General features: G+C 40.4%; 1 long non-coding RNA gene across 2 annotated transcripts in view; it reads left to right on the top strand.

The window, feature by feature from the left end:
* The first annotated feature begins 4,153 nt into the window (after positions 1–4,153).
* LOC120562114 overlaps positions 4,154–20,822 on the top strand; it is a 34,115-nt gene continuing 17,446 nt past the window's right edge. For both annotated transcript variants that reach the window (XR_005639695.1, XR_005639694.1), the window contains exon 1: positions 4,154–4,260. This is a non-coding gene — a long non-coding RNA (uncharacterized LOC120562114). The remainder of the gene's footprint in view (positions 4,261–20,822) is intronic.

Genomic DNA, 20,822 nt, shown 5'->3' with positions numbered 1-20,822 from the left:
GTTCAACACATCAGATACAGGCAGTTTGCCCGCAGAGTCCTCGTGTTATGTTGAGTGTTATTGTCAATACTGCAGATGAATGCACGGAGATAACCAGTGCGTGTGACTCTGTGTCTTGGTAACTTTGTGTTGTGTCTTGAGAAGTTGTTTTCTTTTCCATTGCAGCCTATGGTGTGGATGGTACCCATCCATCAGTTCAAAGAGCAGAATAACCAAGAGTGACATTCAATTACGGTATGCTAATTTGTGTTCTTTATTTATTTATTTGGGCTTCACCATTCATTTACTTAATTAACAATTTTGGACGTGAGCTATCATGAGCAGATTGCAATATTCTTTCCAATAACAGGCCATAATGAAATATATTATTAGCAATAAAGTTAATGGAACAAGTGAAGTGAGACTCCTCATCACCGCTGGATGGATGGCAAATTAAGCATCCTAAAGGGAACAAATAAAGAACACAGACTTGAAAATAGCTCCTGTCAAGTATTGTTTAAGATTTCTGTGAAACGTCTGTGGGATGCGCACTGTGAGCAAAACTTGCGTCGTATCATTCTGATGCATAATAGCATTTACATAGTCCACCTGTCACTGGAAGGTCCAAAAACAAACTTTTCCCCCTTGTTGTTATTGCAAATTGGACCTTGTTCCCAATGAAAATGTTATTAGAGGGCCAAAACGGTAAACTGGTAATTACAAATATTTAGCTGGACCGTGTAGCATCTGGCATTCACTTGGAAATCCTTTCCAGATTTCAACCAAATTTCACATAATCGATGCATAAAAGCTGTAATTGTATTTAATTATATATGACCTTAAAGTGTGCTGGTCAATCTGGATTCTCAACAATATGACTTAAATAAGGTTTCCTTAATTTTTCATCCCCTGAAGCAGTCTGAGAAACATTAAACAGTATTTTTCTTTCGCTCAGAGTTCTCAAAGTTCACACCGTGCCAGACTAATTGGACAAAAAGAAACCAAGCAGCAGTGGATCTGCTGACCTCTGAGACCAAGCTGGACATACAGTTAGAAGGAACTGTCTTTGATGTTAAGATGTTAAGGTCTGAAACTGACTGAAGCTTGGTCAAAGCCGTTGGGCAAGTCCAGTTATGTATTCAAAGCCATACGAAGGGAAAATAAGAGCAGATTGGTTCAGTAGTCTTTTTTTAACCTTTATTTATTCAGGGAAGGTTCACTGAGAGGCAGCCTCTATTTTACAGGAACACCCTGATCACATTCACACAGTTTTCACACCTGGAAGCTGCCCAGTACAACCACAGTCTGATCTGCTGGCCACTGAGCAGCTCCACTGGAGCGGTTGGGGTTAAAAGGCCTTGCTCAAGGGCACCTCAGTGGTGGTGATGAGGGAGGGACAGCACCCAGGTTATCCTGCCGGTCTGGGGATTGAACCAACAACCTCCCGGTCACAAGCTCGCGTCTCTAACCTTTAGACCACCACTGCCCCTTTATATTGGGCATTTATATTGGGTCTGGCTAGTCCACACAGCATTCTGGGATGGGAGAAAAACGTGCTCTGGTTTATTGGCATTTCTTTAAACCAATCACAATCGTCTTGGGCGGCGCTAAGCGCTAGATGGAGCCCCGGTGCCGCTGCAAAATAGCCTCAGGAAGGAACTTGTTTTGGTGGAACATGTGTACCATTTGGGAAAAATGTATTTGCCATTGACTTTTAGAAAGTTCAACCACTGCTGATATCTGGCTTCAAGTATCCACCAGCTGCAGTGTCTAAATATTTCTTAGGCATTCAGTGGCATTTGAATGACATATTACATTAAGCAGATCCTAACTAAACATTACTGTATGACACAGTCATTTATTTTGCCCAGTTTTATCCTCAATGTCTTCATCTTTTGTGCTGCAAATCACCAAATCGATGCTTACTGAGCTTCTACACTGGTGTGAAGCAGTTGCCGATGTATCCCATAACTTACATATTGCAGATCATTAACAGTAAATTAACATTTAAATTGACATAAAACCTATGGGTAGATTCCTGAATAAATGTCCAGACGAGATGGCCTACAAATGTTACAAATGTATGGCCTGAAAGTTGACCACCACTGGTTTGTTTAATGAACTGGCCGCGACAAACCTCCTGCCCTCGTTAGTTATGTTTAGACTGACAAAAACCCCCCACATTTTTCTATAAATGCCTCTCCGCCGTCGTCACCTTGTCCTGAAGCTGGAGCCGTACAGTATGAATAATGAAAGCACTGATCTCCAAGTCCTGCTGGCTCTCCGACAGCAACCAGGAGCGGCTCCATTAAAGAATGAAAAGGCAGGTCTCTTTTGTTGCTCCCGGATCTCCCCATTATTAAAGAATCCCATTAAACGTCAGAAGAAGGTGACTTTTCCTTTCAGTGCGATGACACATGGAAAGAGGGCCCTGTCAGGTCAGAGATGGGGGCCGCTGATGAGGCCGGTGAGGGGGGTTTTGACTCGAGAGGAAAGGAGTTATTGATTGACTGAGCCAGCACTGCGTCACTTGCACTCTGTCAATCACCTGGGGACCCTTTTCTCTGTTGCTGTCTTTTCTTCCGGTCCACCACTGGGTCGCCCCGTTTCTAGAACGCGCTCTGCCGAGCCTGTGCCCTCATTTAACTTCATTACTGCGGGGCTGACAGCCAGGCAGCAAAAGGGGGACAAACAGCATCCTTCGACCCTGCATGGTCACCATCTCCTGGAGACACCTTTCCTGCCGCCATCTATCCTCAACTCCCCCCCCCCGCCCTCCTTCGCTTTCCTTTCTTTCTTCTCCTCTGCGGTTTTTCTATCGCTGTCTCTCTGCCTTTCTCCGCTGCCCTCCCCCGTCGCGCCTACAAATGCAGCTCAGCAGCATTGATAACAGTCTGACAGACCACAGTGGAGAGCTGGCGTCGGCTCCTCGCCCCCTTCCACTAACTCGATGCCTTGCCTTTCTCGTCAAGGTGACCGTGCTACCAGAGAGAGAGCGAACGCCAGCCTGCGAAACAGAGGCTTTCACCTGCCACTGCTTGTTCCCTTACAGAGGTTTCTTGCACCTATGCCACGATGGTGCCAGTGGTTCGATTTAGCGCTGCGTGGCCAGGCTGCCCGCAGGGAATAACAACTGATGTGATGCAACAAACGTATATGACAGTGTGGGATTTATGGAAAACAACAGATAGTTTCTACTGCAGAATTTCAATTGTAAAGGACGCATGATTTGTAGTACAGGGGCTAAAACAGTTGATATCACTGGTATGTCATTTGAGCTTGATTTATAGGCTGTTCTGCTCCTACACAACTCATACAGTTGTTTTTTTTGCAGTATGTGTGTTAATATATAACAATATGCACCTTAATATACACTGATAACTGCTTTCCGGAAAAGGAAAATGCCTGTACCACCGTAACCCAAACATGACCTTAATTAGGATGTGTGGCAGGAAAGGGAGCGAGTCCCGATAACACTCTGTGTTGTGTTGTGCTGTAGATTCTCTGCCCTCTCTGGAGTATCTGCTCTGCCATCATATGTATATTTAGCACCTAACTTCAAACCAAAGTGTCTTGCACCTTGGGTTGTAACCGGCAAAGGGAAGGTAACACTCGAGGCAATGTGCAAAGTTTGTCTCTCTTAAATATGCCAGCAGCACACAGTGTAGTGTACTTCGGTGTGGCTCAGTGATGAATCTCAACACGCACGCACGAACGCACACACACATTTTTTTATTTATTAGACAAGAGTAAAAAATATTTTTAAAATCAAAGGGTGTGTTTTTTTTTGAAAAAAATAAGCTTTGTGCAATGTGTAGGGCAGTTAGCTGAGTTCACCAAAAGTGGTTTGACATGAATAGGTCAAAAGGGCGAGCTGCATAATAATAGATTTTTCGAACGTGTCGAATATCCAACGTCCAATATAAAACCAACTTCACCACGGTTCAGAATAGTTAATCAGTATTTCTGAAGTATATCCTACATTGTCCATGATTACAATTCCATTGCCTTTGAGGTATCAATAAATGCGTAGTTGTCCAGTCGAATCTCTTTGTGAATTAGTGATTGCTCTCAGCTGTGACGAGCCTGTTCATCACAGCTGAGAGCAATCACTAATTCATCACTAGTTATCACTAATTCAAGGGAAGGGACATGTTCCCCCACTTCCTCTGAAGTTACTATCATATTGTGTAAGGTACCATTAAAAAAGAAAACCCAGGAATAGGATTGCAATCACAAGAATCATGGAATGACGGTTACTGAATTCCTCAGCCATTTTTGGTGAGTCCGCTTTGCTCAGGGTATTACTTTTTGACTAGTCTTTGTTCTTGACTTTGATACTGTGTGTATGAAGACATCCGGAGAGAAATGTCTGCACACTGATTACGATTTTGAAAGAGATGTTCACACTTTGTCATCGTGATGTCATTTTGATACGTGCTAAAATGCAGCAGTGTGTTTTCCTTTTTACACGATGCGACGAGGAGCCTTGAAAAATATCCTTTTGTTTGTTCTGTGTCATCTCTTGTGGGCACCAAGCAGTCTGTGGAGTCGTTGCATGTTCTCAAGTAGTATGTGCTAATTGGAATCTGCACACCTGCTGATAATCACACTAATGACCAGAGGCTCCACACTTCCCTGAGCACTTCTAAATGCAAGCTGCCAGTAACCATTAAACAGTGATAATTTTTTGGGCAAACTGGCAGTGAGATATAGGACGTTCTCTTCTGGTGACAGGCACAATTTGCAGTTTATTCTGCTTTTACATAACCATCTTTTTGACAAAGTACAAATACACATGTTATACAACGACCACACAGTGTTGGGAAATGTTGTTGAACTTCAATACTTTTTTTTTTTTTATTTCTTTTTGCATTTTAGGCCTTTATTGGATATGACAGCTTAGGCCGGCTGCGTGGCGTGAGCGTTGCGTTTCTGTTGTGTGTCAGTTGCGTGGCGGCTGCGTGGCGTTTTCTATGTCTTTGCACACCAGAAACGTGTCTGGCGCGGTGCTGCTACTGCTAGCCTTGTCTGGACACATGTATGTTTCCCATTGATAAAATGAAATACCATGTTAAACATAAATATATACTGATCTGATTACAGCAAAGACAACGTCGGAAGTATTGACGGCAAAATAGGCTACAGAATATTTCGTTCTGTATTGACAGGTGCAATATTTTGAAAATCGATAATTATTTATTATTATTTTTTTAAATTACATTGATATCTGTATATGTGTCACAATGACATATAAACATCTTTTATATTTCGCCTGGAAATGCTTCCAACACGCTTGCGTGTTGCGTGAAAAAATAGGCGTCGAGCATGCGCCAGTGTGCAGAGAGAGAGAGAGAGAGAGAGAGAGAGAGAGAGAGAGAGAGAGAGAAAAAAAAAAAAAAAAAAAAAAAAAAAAAAAAAAAAAAAAAAAAAAAAAAAAAAAAAAAAAAAAAAAAAAAAAAAAAAAAAAAAAAAAAAAAAAAAAAAAAAAAAAAAAAAAAAAAAAAAAAGCCGCTGGTCGGAAACTAACCCACGGCCAATGCGTCGAGGACTGAGCCACTGTATATGGGCACGCGCTGTACCAGGTGAGCCACCCAGGCGCCCTACAATTAACTTCTATAAATCGTAATTTGACATGCTACATTTAGGTGCAAAACAAACCACTACATTTTACAACATGATGCTGGAGCTAGGGCTGGGTATCATTCAAAGAATTACAAGTACTTCATACCCATCATGTGAATGGAAGCATGCATGGATTGTAGCCGCAGCAGTAGTGGGCCAATCACATGTCCCATTAAATCGAAGAACGCTTGCGGTGATTGGCTGCGAGCCAATCCGTATACAAATAGTCATTTTTTTTCTAGATCTGGGTACAAAAAGCATCAAATGCAGGTATTGTACCAAAAGTCTTTTTTATTCTTGTTAAAATGTTTTTTTCCTTCGTTACCTAAACTGTAACTTTTTATACACCGATAGTGTTTTTTTTTTTTTGTTTTTTTTTTTTTAAACCTGATGGTTTTTATGACTGGTCTGTTTCTTTGCTTTGTTTAGCACTTTTCTCAACGTGGATTTTGAAAAGTGCTCTAAATAAAAAAAAAAAATTGATATCATTTGACTGGATAAGTTTTAATACAGACGTATTGTACTTCATTATAATGTCACAGTTGCATTTCATATATTTTACTACAGTGACTTTAAAATATATTGTTTTAGTCTCTTCCACAAGTAACGGGGGCGTTTCCTTCTTTCCAAACTGAATTTCTTACTTTCGCCTCCCTCCTGTCCCTCTGCCTCGTTGGCAGACCTCCTACGGTTCATCGCATATTTCATTCGCGGTTTACTCAGTCATATCCCACTGATTCATACGTTTAATATGTTCCTGGGACTCGCAGACAGAGCTTGAGATTTTCCCACTTACTCCCGCACTAAGTTGGTGTTTTCCTTTCAGACCAGCCAAACCCACTGTGATAACATAGCTGTAATCGCTCCTCCCACCCACTCACTAAATTCTCTTGACCTATCTTGCTTTGTTTTTTTTTTTTTTTTCCTGAAGTGGGAAAGGCATTTCTGGGATAAACAATCCATTGAAATGTCACCAGATTCCATGGAGTCCCAGAGAGCTGCATCCTCCAGCCGGAGGGACTGGCATGTTGACATTAAACAGTAAGCAGCATTTCGTATCATATTATGGTGTGACAACAACATCCTATGACTGCAGCTTTCAGAAATGCCATTCTCAAACGGTGGGCTATGAAGCATATCGTATTGATATTATATACTGCAGATCACAGCCTGACTCCACCAGCAGCTGCAGGGAACCACAGGCAGTGTTGCGAGGCCTTGTGTCAGCTGCACACGTTTAAATCATTTTGTGAATGTTACAGTGATGCACACACAAAGACAGTTGACAGCGTGTGCCTTTTTAAATTTACAGCTAAGCCTCTGCTGAGAAATTTACTTGCACATTCAATGAGACCTTGACAAAAGGACGAAAAAAAAAAAAAATCTGACTTCTTCCCTTTTTATATTCCGCTCTGTGTGTTTCCTCTGCCAACCTGCAGTGTGGTCCAAGATCAGGTTGCTTGCGAACAAAAGTTCTGTTTGCGTCTACTGTAGCACTGAATTGTAAATTTGCTGTCTGGTAGATGGTATTACATTTTCTCTTTGAATAGTTTTCACATTAGCTTATGTATAAATCACACGAATATTCCGTTTCCTCTAACTTCTTATTGTGTGTGTGTGTGTGTGTGTCTGTGTGTGTGTGTCTGTGTGTGTGTGTCTGTGTGTGTGTGTCTGTGTCTGTGTCTGTGTGTGTGTGTGTGTGTGTGTGAGTCAGTCAAAGATAGGAAAGCGATTTATAAGTGCTCTCCATTTACCAAAAAAGTGTCCTTCAGAAGAACTCGAGTCTCGTCTGAACTTTTACCTCCTCCCCAAATGTCCCAGATCCATACCACTTTTTGTAAATGTGCTACGTACTAATATTTTAAGTTTTCAAGCGATCAACAAACTTCACAGTTTTGAACTAACGGGATACTGCACAATATGCACGCTGCATCACTCAAAACTCAAATTTCTGAACATGATTGCAAATCGCACATCACAAAGAGCTTTTCAAAAGATTTGATACTTATTATTTTGATTTGCAACATCTTTCTGAAGCTGTATTGCCTTTTTTGCGGCTCTAGAGCAACTGTAGCATTTCCTTTGTGCATTGCATGTGGGACAATAGTATTTATATTTTTCTTTAGTCTGCTTACTGAAAGTTTTAATGGTGCGTTCAGATGCTCAATGTCAAGTCGTAATGTCAGTTTATCGCAGGAAGTTGCCCTCAAAGGCCGATAAAATGTAAATTTCCGTGGGGAAATGCAGTTAAAAAATGTCCCATCTTTTAAGTTATTTGTCTACTTATTACCAGTTGTGTCCTCCATTTTCAGCCTGTCCAAAAAAGGCTGTAGAGTATTTGTTATCTGCCTTTTTTTAAAGCCTTTGAAATGGGACCCATTATGATGGGTTCAGTTAAAAAAATGTGCACTTTAGAGGATGAAATCCTTGAATACTGTAAGAACACAGCTATTATCACTTAATACCTTGGAGGAGTGAGAAGAGAGGGATTAACAGCTGTTTACCACCACCTTCAGTATCAGGGATTTACTAATGTAAATGCGTGGTAAGAATAAAAAGAATAACAGGCTTTTAACGCTTTTGAACTTACTAAGTAGATGTCCGGTCCTGCACCCTCACTTACTGTTAGGATAATCATGTCTATCCTGTTTATAAGGTGCAGCCTAATGCTCAGTCCAGGGGGTGGCTGGTGGATGCTTCCTGCTGTTTTTTTCCCTGGCAGACTCCTCTATCTGTGGATGGGAAACTACAGGTGTGCAGCGATATTCTGTCATCAGCTGTACTCATGGCAACATAGACACTGAATCTTGTGGTGTACAGGTACGGGGCTAGAGGCACAGGGTGGCACCAGCCCCCCCACCCCCCCCGAAATATGACACAATTTAGGTATTGGAAAGAGAGGCAAATTATCACTAAACCCACTGACGGAGCTAGCATGTTGTTTGAATCATGTGTGTTAAGGTGGACATGAATGTTGCATTTATGAGGCTTAACGCAATTTTTGATCATATTCGGTATATGATGTTTACATGGCACACAGAGAAATCAGGTCATTCATAGTATCTCCATACTGGCTTGCTGACAGCGGTCTGTCTATTTTCATGATCTGGTCATCATGATATGATAAAAGTACGGTAGGAGCACAATATTATAAGAACAGCTGATTTCTGCCGCAGTAAACCGCTTCAGCGGGCGTTTTTTTGTGCTTACTATGAAATAGAATCCTGCCGGTGCCACTGCACCTCCAGTAACCCCAACGAACATTTCCTACGTTTAATCCAATTGCTGGTAAAATTACTATGAATTTTGTGAGGTAGGTGTAGCGGCAGTACCTGGGAAGGGCGTAGCGAATGGTCAGTTGTGGGCATAATCTGGTAGCGTCCCAAAGGCAAACATGAAAAGAAGATTTGAGTTGTTTTGCTCCACAGATCTGGTATAATCATATACGACTTTGACTACCTTCAAATCTAGAATAGAAACTTGTTGGAAGACAATCTCTCCTGTTGCTTTGGCTAAATCTCTACACTCCACATTTCACTTACGCTACCGGTCAAAAGTTTGGGGTCACTTAGAAATTTCCACTCCATTAAAGACAGAATACCAGCTGAGATCAGTTGCATTGTTTTTTTCAGATTACATTATGTGCTTACATAATTGCAAAAGGGTTCTCCAATGTTTTCTCAGTTAGCCTTATAAGATGATATCAGATTAGTAAACAGAATGTGCCTTTGGAACACTGGATGAATGGTTGCTGATAACGGGCAATGTAGAGATTGCATTCAAGATCAGCCACTTCTTTCTACAACAGTCGAGAACCCTTTTGCAATTATGTAAGCACGTAATGTAACCTGAAAACTGCTGCCCTGATTAAAAAAACAATGCAACTGATCTCAGCTGCTATTCTGTCTCTAATGGAGTGGAATGGAAATTTCTAAGTGACCCCCAAACCTTTGACCGATAGTGTACATCTCAGTGTTTTCTCTGTCTCTTACATTTCTATCTTTTAAATTATTTTAATACAGTCTTTTTATTTGGGGTTTTGTTTGTCTTATGCTGAATATCTTTTTTTAATGTCTTTTATGCTGTGTGAAAAGCACTTTCAGTTTCCTTTCATATAGCATGCTGATTAAACTCTTACTACAGTTCACATACTACCCCCTGCATACTTGCATAACTGCATCTTTAAACGATAATTAGCCTAATGCTGCGTGGTGTAGCCACAGACAATTTTCAACATTGTGCACAGTGAAGTCACAAACAAACTAATGTGCTTCCTATCTGTTGTGTTGTTGGAATCAGTGTTGAAGTTCATCGCCACGGACCCTTTCAGCCTTTCCCAATACATGGATGTTAATGAGAAAAATCCAACATCAGAGCTGTTGTATATGACATCCCCCGAATGCAGGCCTAATCCCTGAAGCAGTGTCTCCTCTGACTTTGTTGCACTTTATCTGTGTTGTCCTTGAAGTTAGTTCCCTTTTTTCCTTCAAACCTTCCGTCTGGCTGCAGCTTCGTTGCCCTAAGCGAGTCTAAGTGGTCGGGGGTTGAGCTAGTTTCATCTGAGGTCACCTCGCCTCCATACCAGGCTTCTGTTCCTCAGAGAAACCGTTGGATGCTGCAAAGAGCTGCCCTGCAGTTTTGATTAGTGCTGGCTCCACCTCCACAGCGTCTCCTGGAGGGGAGAACAAACCATCAAAATAAAAGCACCATCGTGCTGGCAACAATGAATATCATCAGAGAAGCCCGGATAGAATCAGGGAGCGAGAAGGGGGGGGGGGAGTGAAATTTTATTTATTTTTTTTCTCCACTATAACCCTGAAGCGACAACCCTGATCGAAACGGTGACCTTAATACACAGACCCTTCATAATGCTGAGAAACCCAATGGGTGGATTTTAAGCTGCAGGACTATTTCTAAATGCCATGCTAAGGTGCCAGTCATACTTACAGCTTTAAAAATCAGCTGAATTGCTATTTTTCAGGGATAATGAGCTGTCATCACCTGGTGCTTTGCTGTATTTGCTATTTTTTTTTTTTTTTTTTGGAGTTGGGACTAAAACCAGATCAGTAATTCAGTGTAAAACGTTCTGTTTTACAGGCTTTGCTGTTTTTAAACCAGCAGGGAATAGCCAGGGAACAGTTGGAGACGTGCTCTCTACAAACATGATCACCCAGCATTATTTACCCGTGTTAACATGGCCGCAGCTTTCTTCTGTAGCAGTAGGTGGAAAAGGGGTTTGAAGCTTAGCTCATGCTAGGTGGAAGGAGTGCTAAGTCGTGGGAAAGTCGCGCACAGGTTTTATCTCTACCTGGGTGAGGTGAATGCAGGCTGGGGTTAATCCTAGAGGTCTTCACGGGTCTACCCGAACCCTAGAACCCGGGACCCGTACGGGTTCGGATCAGTTCACAAATTTTAAAATGAATTAGTTCAGTTCATACTTCAACATTTAGAACTAAATTCACAGTTCCAAAAATGAACTAGTTCATAGTTCTTTTTTTTCTTCTTTTTTTTTTTCTTTTTTTTTTAGCTATTATTTTTCAAAATTGAAAGGCTAGCCGGATGCTTCAGTTCAACGTGCCGTTCCAGGTTTGCTGTGGATGTGACTGAAGTGCGGATTTTCTTTTTGAAAGCCGGTGGGCAAAGTTTGCACAGAAATGTACGATTTTTCCCATCCTCACCGACCTTGTCATAAAATTCGTTCAAATGATCATATGAAGCCTCCTTGCTGCTTTGTCGCATGCGGCGGTGTGACATTGGTGGCTGGTGTTGCCAGATTAGTTTTTTTTTTTTTCGCTAAATATTAAGGCCCGTTTACGGTGTGTTTTAGCCGGGTTTTCACCTGGAAGGCTCTATAGAAATCTGGCACCCTATTGAACGAAGTTAAACTGAGAGAGCGTGCCGTTCACAGACACCAGAATGAACGAGTTCACAGTAACGTTCATCAGGCAGTAATACGGTACCTTCAGTTCACGTTCGCCCAAAATATGAACGAGTTCATGAACTATCGTTCAATGAACGCGTTCAGGCACAACACTGGTCATTACTTTGTAAGTAAAGTCCCTGGCTGCACCCTTGTGACACTTTTGTGTCTTTTTTAAATCCATATTTTTGTAGACCATTCATCTTAAGTTAACCTTTTTGCTTTTTCTGTTCTTTTATATCGTGTTTTAATCTTGTTTCCTGCACTCTTTTAATCAGTTCATCCTGTCTTATTATATATCCTGTGAAGCCTGTTTTAATCATTGTTGAGGAAAGAAGAACCGTTTTGCCACTGCTGTTAGTGATAGGCCTAGTTGTACTCTGACATTTGTTTTGTTTCCTCAGTCCTTATGAACTGACCCTTAACTGTCCCCTTCCATCAGTGTTGTCATTAACATTCACAAACATCTTCACTGATGTCTGCTGTAGATTAGTCTGCGTTTAAAATTTCTAAAATACAAAAGAGAAATGCAGCCATTTCCACTCGGTTACGTATTACAGGCCTGTGCCACTCTGAGCTCCATTTCTGTGCTTATCTGTTAAGTAAATTAGATGCAAATGGTAAAAAGTTTTACTTTACAAATGACAAATGACCTCAGTGTGCAGGCTAACACGAGATGATAAAGAAGGCTGTTCTTAAACAGTACCCGGCGTCTAAATGGCCAGCCTGGTCGAGTGCATCATTCCCATGTCAGGGAACAAACAAATAAGATAAAGTGCTCTCTCAAAGTCAGTGGAAAGGACAACCACACTGGCTCCGAACAAACAATGATAGATGAGCAATACATGATGGTGTGGGCAGAGAACGGGGGGAGTGTTCAATTAGTACAAGGAGAAATGGCAGTTTAACGGTACGGCGAGAGAAGCTGGCAGGCATTGAGAAACGCCAAATTGAAAACGCATACATCTCAGATCGCTGACAACCTCATTCCCTTTCCCAAATTGGTCACAAATTTATGATTTTCCATAATTGTTCATGTTTTGACACCTCATATTTCAATCTTGAGCATGAATGAAAGAAAAGTAGGCTTGGGGGGGGGATTTACAAAAAAAAGAGTTTATAGGGTGTTCTCATGTAAAAAAAAAAAAAAAAAAAAAAACTCTAAATGCTAAAAGTGTAAATTCAGCTGCATACTGCTCGCCCTCACCTCTCAACTTTGTGCTCCAGGATTTGTGGCACACTGGAGGCTGTGCGCCAAGCTATTGTCAAGAGTTACACCTTCAAAAGCACTCTGAGCTGGACTCATGAATATTTATACACTGATTAGGTGCCCTGATTTATCAGGCTGCGACAGAAAGGAATGATGGGTCTTAAGGAGTTGAGGCACGCACAGAGACAAAGGTATGGCTCTGTTAATGCAGATCCTACACTCCACATAATAGGCTGTCCATTAGAAAAGACTGCTGGCTGTGTAGAAAGCCAACTTCAATTTTGGGGGTTTTAGTTCATTGGCACAGTGATAACGTAAAAGAGCTGAGTCATCATAAGTATTGCAGTGAAATACAATGATGTAAGCACTAAAGCCAAGCGAAATGAAGAACTGGCTCTACAGCTTACGCTATTTGTGTTTTAAACTGTTTCAAGCTCATTTAACCCTTGTGTTGTCTTCCCGTCGACTATACAACTTTGTGTTTTTCTGGGTCGAAATTTCAACATTTGTTCTTTTTCTACACGTTTCGACGTTTTGTCGATTTTTATTACATTTTTTTGTCACTTTTTCCAATTTTGTAGCTTTTTCCAACATTTGTCATAGTTCTGATATAGAAAGTTTTTGTAAACTGGTCAAATTTGACCCGAGGACAACAGGAGAGTTAAGATGGCAAGTGCAGAGCTTCCGCGATTGCTTGTCTTGGACAAAGAAAACCGCAGGAGTGCTGTTTGGAAATACTTTTTGAGGGAAAAGAACAAGGAAAAGCAAAGGATACTGTTATGGTTGTCTTTGTTTCTGTTTCCTGTTTTATTTTGGTAGTCTGGTTAACTGTCTTGTCTGGTTTTACTTCCTGTCCTGTGTTTTCCCGCCTTTTTTGATTGTTCTGCCCAGCCCTAATGTGTTTCACCGGTTTCCCTGCCCTTGTGTTACCTCGTTACCCTGTGGATTTAGTCTTTGCGTTCCCCTTGTCTCGTGTCAGATCATTGTATTGTTTTTCTGTTTTGGAGTGTCAGTTTGTCAGTTTACCCGTTTAGTCTCTGTTGTTTTTTGGTCCCTGTTGTTATTTCCCGTTTTGTCTTCCACGAATTTTCTTTGCCTGCTTTTTGCTAGACAACTTTTTGTTTGTATTTATTTTCATTTATTAAATATTCAAACTCTATTCGGCCTGCTGCCTCTGCTTTTTGGGTCCGCCATTCTCCAGAATGTAACTGATACAAGCAAGTCCATATACTATCCCCATGGTATTGCATAAAGATTCTTTTTCAAGGTATTTTATCGAAGTTAGAAATAAATCAAGTGGCATACCGGTAGTTTTTCTTTTCTACTGATGGTGCTCTCATCCTTGAACTTTTTTTTTTTAATTGGAGGTTAAGGAAAGAAATGATAAGAAGTGGCATTACTTTTTAAACAGGCTCCCGGATATAATGGAAGGATCTGGAGTCTAATAGTTTCTTTTCAGTACTTTCTGAAAGCTACTTGATTGTTCCCTGATCTGTCCATGGCCCCAATAGCATCACCCTTTGTCTGCTAGTTTATTTTTCTCCAATTCACACATTCAGTCATTTGCTTTTCTGTTGAAATATTCACTTTTGGAAAAGCTCTATTCATCAGACTACTTAAAAGTGTAAAGTTCATAACATCAAAGTTCTTGCCTCCCAAATATAATTTGCGCATATTTGTAGATGTACAAATTAAAAGCCTTATTTTAAACCTGAAATTTGTGCTTGAGTGGAGACTATATATTTTGCCCTCTCTACTGGACCCAATTCAGTACATAGATCCATGAGCTCAGCTTTAGGGAATTTAATCGGCATATTAGCCAGTCATCGTCATGGTCCCTGAAGTCTCTTTCTCTCCTGATTCTTCCATTGCCGTAGTCCTCCTGCAGGGCCAGCAGTACCATCATACAGCATTACGCACGGGGTCACCGCAGTATTTATATGTTTACAACAATCAGAGTGATTGATAACACCTCGCCAAAATCACAGCATCGACTAGTGGTATCCCCCACCCTGAGATACAATTTGCAGACGAAAGAAAGCCTAATAGGCAAACACACTTTTCTTGTTGCAGGTTTTGTCACGGACAGTATTAAAGTTCAGACTGATAACGAGGACATTAAGTATAACGATTGCGCGAGAGCTTAACGGCTGTATTTCCAGACTTTGACATTTGATGATGATATGCACCGTATTAAAGACATATATTTAGTTATTTAGGCTACACTGTGCTCTGCCGTTATCTAATGGTAGGGTATTTGATGCTATCCTGTATTCCATGCAGTTGGGCCATCTCCTGCGCTCCTAGCGGACAATGTGACGGTGAGACAGCGCTGATTAAATATTTAGAACAAATTTTTATTTAATAATAAGATTTGAGTTGGAGGTGTTTTATTGAACAGTTATCACTCAGTACAAGCGCAAATAACACTGCTGGATTTAATCTTCATGATAACGTGGATGATATGGAGTGAACAAATGTGCGTGAGGCATCAATACTTTAAAATATTACGAGTAATCGTTATTCCCACATTTACTTTCTACAGTCTGACTTCAGTTCACCACCTCACCATCTGCGTCGCCAATTCCCCTTGTCTCCAAAATATGTGTACGCATGGGTCAGAGTTTGTGTGGAGGACCGCACATTCTCCTGTCAAGTTAGTTTTTTATAAATCACAACCTTAGCGTAGGAACGGGCGTACGCACATTTTCAGCCCCGTTTTGTGCGTACGCCACGTTTTTATTAATCAGACCCCAGAGGAGTCGAGCATTGCTCTCTAAAAGAGGACGATGAATCCACTGCAAGAAGTAATCAAAGACCTCCGGCTCACCTCGACGCGCTGCTATCGCTCACGCACTTTCAGCTGCCGTTTTGTTCCTCATTCGCGTCGGCCTTCCTCCCCAGCTGTTTGAGTGACAGGTGAGATTAAGCACCCTTTGAACTCTATCTGGTTATTGGAGGAGCAGTCTAAATTGAAGCAGTGTTATTTCATGCCACCATGCTGAGTCAACGGGAAAGCGGGAGCAGGGGGTGGCACTTCTCTGAATGAATAACGAGCTTTTCAGAGGGAAAGGTGTTGGGCCAAATCTCAAATACATTATAGAACAATAATGAGAATTGTAAAGGCAAGAGGGGGAAAAAAGATAAAAATGTTTGGAACAGCAGCTTTGCTTTCCTTTAATCTCTCAGAGGAAAAAAAAGAAATATGACCTGGAATATAATTTTAATAAGAAAAACATTGATTAAGTGGTTTTCTCAGGTCACACTAGAACAAATAAGAGCCTCCAATAATAGATAATGGTTTGAGCAAGAAACACAACTGGGCCTATGTTAATTCTGGACCTGAATCTGAACAATGTCAAAAGACGAGGATGTATGCATGGATCTTAATATTTAGCACCTAGAATGAACTTTAGCTAATCCAGTGGCCTGTAAAATTGATTAGAGTAAGATTTAAGTTATTTAAGACTTAAGTTTAAATATGACATTCTGTAATAAGGAATTACTGACTTAGTAGAATAGTTGGGTATTGTAGCTGAAACTCAGTCAAGATAACAAATTATACTGACAGTACTTGCCAGTGTTTTCTCACAGTGTTATCTCTGTGGATACAGATGCAGCTGTCACAGAAATCACGTTATGCTTTCTACATCAGTTTCTTTTGCGGAAATGATTTTAATTTTGTTCCATGTCTGTAATTAAAAGGAGGTACAATATTCTCAGGCAGAGTAAACTTATGTGTCTATATAGTTATTAAATATTCAGAGATAAAAAAAAAGAAAACTTCAGATTAGATTTCAGTTGTCAAAAGAAAATGAATTCAGTAATACAATATAAGGCATATGAAAAAAGGCAGTATGAAAAAATATGCAATTACACAACAAAATGGACTTAAAAGAGCAAAAGACATTGGTAATACTGTAGTTGTTTTTTTTAACAGCATGTGGTTTTTGTGTGTTTTCAAGAAAAAAAATCCCTTCTGAGTGGAGGATTGTGGGAGAATAGATGCAGGGTAACAGCTTGCTTCCCATGCTGTCTGCTCTAGACTAGCATACTAGACTAATCAGTCAGGACTAACAGTGTAACATCTGTATTAGTTTGTTAATTTATATTTAGGCAATTGTCAGTTATTGTGTTATGTTTTCAGCAGCCCAACTAGGCAAACACACACAGACTTGTTTTTTTCCTCTCGTGAGGACACCGTTATATTTATATCAGCTAAAGAGTGTGCGCCAATTTTTACACTGCCGTCATACTAAGGGGTGAGACGCAGTGGTTAGTATGCATGAGGATAACATGGCACACATTTTGGACAGTTTCTCCTCCAAAGTATTCATTGATTGTAACCACGAAAAGTGACAGAAGTTACTGTGTGAAGAATGGGGGGGGAAAAAAAGAGAGAGAGACAAACCCTAAAATGAAATGCTTAATCCTCCTGTTGTCCTCGGGTCAAATTTGACCCGTTTTCAGTTTCTACATCAGAAAATTTGGGTTTCTTTCAAGCAAATTGCCTAAAAATAACATGGGTTGTTACATGCAACTCTCTTTTCAAGGAAAAATAAGGATCAGAGCTCTACTTTCATAGACTTTGGGGTGTTTTATTAAATGTTACAGCATTTGAAAAAACTGTGGAATGGTTTCTAAACAGTATCCAGACTAAACTTTGACAGTGTGTGGTTATCCACTCAATTGTAACTACTTGTCGAAATAATTCAAAATTTCAGCTTTTTTTTTTTAGTTTACTCAAAAATTAGGTATAATTTCATATAAATTAGGTTAATTGACCATGAATTTAAAAAACTAAAAATAAAAATTGTACAACTAATGGGAATAAGTTGACGATAGTGGTATATACTGAGGTAGTGAAAAAAAAAGGGCAGCAAAAAGCTACAGAAACCTAAAAAACAAAATCAAACACCTTGGAAAAAGGGTTAACCCGGGAGGACGGAAGACAACACAAAGGGTTAACCCTTGTGGGAAATTGTCCCCAGATGCCAGACAAGCCCCGCACAATGTGACCCACAACATGAGTAACGCAAGTGTACACACACACACACACACACACACACACACACACACACACACACACACACACACACACACACACACACACACACACACACACACACACACACACACACACACACACACACACACACACACGCACACACAGTTATATTATCTTGACACCTGGGATTTGCCTGCAGCAAACTTTCAACTGTCAGCCTGCTGAATAATTCCACCGGACAGAATTGGGGCTTGCGTGTGTTGTTCAAAGACAAATGGCTGGTCATTTTTTTGAGAGATTAAAGAATGGTTCTGATACCTCGTCCAACCACATGCTCTAGTTGCTCGAAGCAAAAGCATTGACCATTTACACAGAGTGTAACACTCTTCTTCTGCAGTTCCTCACAGCAGACAGACTTCGATCTGTAGGTTTTCCTTTTCAAATGTGACTTCCTGGAACAGCAGAAAGATTCCAGGTGTGGCAAAACAAATATGACCTTAAATCCCCAATCTGACATTTTAGACCTATATGGAAAAGAAAATATTTTTTTTGCTTTACTAATTCATAATACTTAAAAAAAGAAAGAAAAAAAGAGTATCAATATCTCATCAACCAAATTCTCTGTAATGTATGCATTTATTCATTTCATTGAGTGTACTGTAGCTTATATGCTATACAGATACATACATAAGTATAGGACATCCACTCATGGAGGAATTAGAGAAAAGTCATGGCATCACCAAAGTCAGTTGGATTCATCCTCGGTTAGGAAATATCCTGGCATCCATCCAATAGTTGTTGAGGTATTTCAGGATTATGGACTAAAGTTTTCGACCACCGTCAGACACGGCTCATCATTTCCTGTTATTACAGGTTTTCACACAAAAGATAATACTATTGATTCCCATGAGGGGAATTCTGGAGTAAATTAGTTTAAACTGATTTGCACCTTCATTTTATGATCTCACACGTCAAAATGTATTCATTCGGCAGCCCTGTTCACATTATACAGGGTCCTCTGGTGGGGAGGTGATAATAGAAAGTGGAAAAAAATATCCATTCCATGATCCGACAAACTAATTCATAGAAAAACACATCCAAGCCCTTAATATAAACCACAAAGTTGGGTCTGGCTGGGAACTTTTGTTGCATGTCATCCCCACTCTCTCTGCCCACGTATCCTGACTGCCCCTCGACTCTACGTACAATCAATTAAAAGCTGAAATGCCATCATGCTTGAAATGTTGGTAATCTGATAAATATATCACCTGAATTGATATATTTAGTATTCTAAATAACTATCCCCGAAGTGCCTCATTTGTCTTTTTGAAAGTTAATACAAATATATCCCTCATTCCATTCAAAAGTCGCAGTTTGAAAGGTTGAAAATTGATGTTTTAATTTTCCTGTTCATAAATATTTCCACAGCATCTAGCTGACACAGTTCTGTAATATCTGTTGTTTCACTGGTTGCTGCACAATAAAGGATGCAGAACATGGAATTATTATGTTGATGTGAACTCGTCTCTACCATTAAGACGGAGTCAGCTGTTCTACATGTGAACAGCAGGCAGATCAGAGGAGCAGCCACTGAATGTTTGAGCGAGTACCTGTGAGACAAAGCTTCCCTTTTCATCCCCCCAGTAAGAGTTGAGCCTGCAGAGCCGGAGTCATACAGGCACAACGGAGACATATGTTTCTGTCAGACTGCGTTAGGTTTGATTCTCACGGAACGCAGATGCCATTAGAAGTAGATGTCACAACATTCCTGGATGAATCGGTTAAGGCCGCAACAATCTGCTGACTTCCATCCATCACTGGCCTGTGGAAACAGGGAGCAGCAAAGATTCACTGTATTCCTCACTTCATTTCTCCAGGCATTTAGTTGGAGGTCTTGATTTTATCTTCTTTTTTTTTTCTATTCTTGCTTTACATGCTTGACTTATTCCCTTTGATGCTGCTTTTAAGCTGTACCAGACTTTTTTTTTTTTTTTTTTTTAAATCATTCATCTTTCTGTCAGTTGTGAGTGCAGGATTAAAAGGTGGTAGTGGTACTTTAAAGTAACACTGTAACAGAGGATGGTGCTCACTGAAATAATCTTACATGACTGCTGTTGTACAGTAAATGGATAGCGCAGTTGCTACAAGCTTCTTTTGTCAGCATAGGTAACAAGATTTGCTATACGTCCAATTGCATTTCCTACATCTAGTTGGCATTGTTAGCAGGAGCAGCTCACTATAAGTGCAACAGTAGAATACAGGTGTGTTTATATCAAAAGCTGGAACAGGTTAAAGCGTAACTTTGGCTTTTTTCAACCGGGACCCTATTTTACTTTGTTTTTGTAGAGAAGGGACTGGTGGGAACAACAATATTTGAAAGGAGTCCAGTATTAAGCAAGACACAGAGGCAGACAAGCTGCAATGTAACCCTAATGGGTAATTGTGCAACTTCAATTTACTTCCACAAAAAGTGCTTGTTTTGATACAAAGGTCAAGCTTTCCATTAAAGAGTAGCCCCGAAATCGCTGGCCAAACCCAAGAGACTCCATTTAAATAAACAATAATTTTATTATCGTAAAACACACTTCATTCAAAGTCGACAGAAACGTCTTTCTACTGTTCCAACAATCGCCACTGGTTTGGCTAAAGTAAACCGTTAATTCACTAATTTACATGTGGAAATGTGTTTGCTCTATACGGCTCTATAAAAGTATTGTTATATTTTTAGATGGAATCTGGAAAACAAAAGGATTTTACTTTATAACAAAAAGGTCTATATTTGTTGGAATCGTTCCATTATGTTGTCCGACACTAATAGTCTCAGCCTGTTAGCAGGAAAAAACGCACTTTTTTAGTGGACAGAAATTGGCAAAACTCATTTGTCTGATTACATTGCAGCCTGGTTTGTGACTGCCGGTTAGAGCGTTCTCGCTCGATTTTTGTTCACATTAGTCACTTAGACTAGACTGGGTACACTCAGCCCGATCTGCCGGCGATTTGATTTCGCCCTGCAGCTCAGGCTGGAAACCTGTACGTTTTATCTATCCTGCTTCCATTACAATTTTGCAGGAACCAATCAC

The sequence above is a fragment of the Perca fluviatilis genome, chromosome 7, assembly GCF_010015445.1.
Source record: "Perca fluviatilis chromosome 7, GENO_Pfluv_1.0, whole genome shotgun sequence".
NCBI classification, from domain to species: Eukaryota; Metazoa; Chordata; class Actinopteri; order Perciformes; family Percidae; genus Perca; species Perca fluviatilis.
Note: the sequence above shows the minus strand (reverse complement) of the source record. Positions and strands in the feature narration are given on the sequence as shown.